This window comes from Penaeus monodon, chromosome 31, assembly GCF_015228065.2.
Source record: "Penaeus monodon isolate SGIC_2016 chromosome 31, NSTDA_Pmon_1, whole genome shotgun sequence".
Classification (NCBI taxonomy): Eukaryota; Metazoa; Arthropoda; class Malacostraca; order Decapoda; family Penaeidae; genus Penaeus; species Penaeus monodon.
The window spans coordinates 2,674,163-2,674,639 of NC_051416.1; the positions used below are offsets into that span (position 1 = coordinate 2,674,163).

General features: G+C 31.7%; 1 protein-coding gene across 2 annotated transcripts in view; it reads right to left on the reverse strand.

Annotated features, from left to right (window-relative positions):
• LOC119592991 overlaps positions 1–477 on the reverse strand; it is a gene marked incomplete in the record, with an annotated part of 24,527 nt that overhangs the window by 14,056 nt on the left and 9,994 nt on the right.

Here is a 477-nt window from a genome sequence, read left to right on the forward strand (position 1 = left end):
TGTTCAGAATATGCTGTTTTCATTCATCTTGAAATCATATTTCTTTTTTCTTTCTAAATTCACGGCATTTATAAGTCTCCTTACACACATACAGTCAAAATTTGCTTAATAATAACCAAACAACAGATGTTAACTCTCTTTACCCAATATTCTTTAAGAAAGATGAAAGATAACATCACTCTAATCCGAGTGCAAAAAAACAACAATAATAGTAGCAGTAGCAGTTACCAAGTACGACAGGGAATTACACATAAGCAATAAAAAACAGACCTTCATTAAGTACCATAACCACAAACTGCAAAACGGCAACTGTCAAACATTCTGTCCAACTTGTACTGTGATAAAATAGTACGAAATTTGCTCTGTTGCTTGAATGATCCAAGATAAGATTGGTTATCTTTGTAGAAATTCCACTTAATGGAACTGATAATAAGAAATATCTCAATAATAAAAGGTTAATTGCTGCTCTTTCAGAGA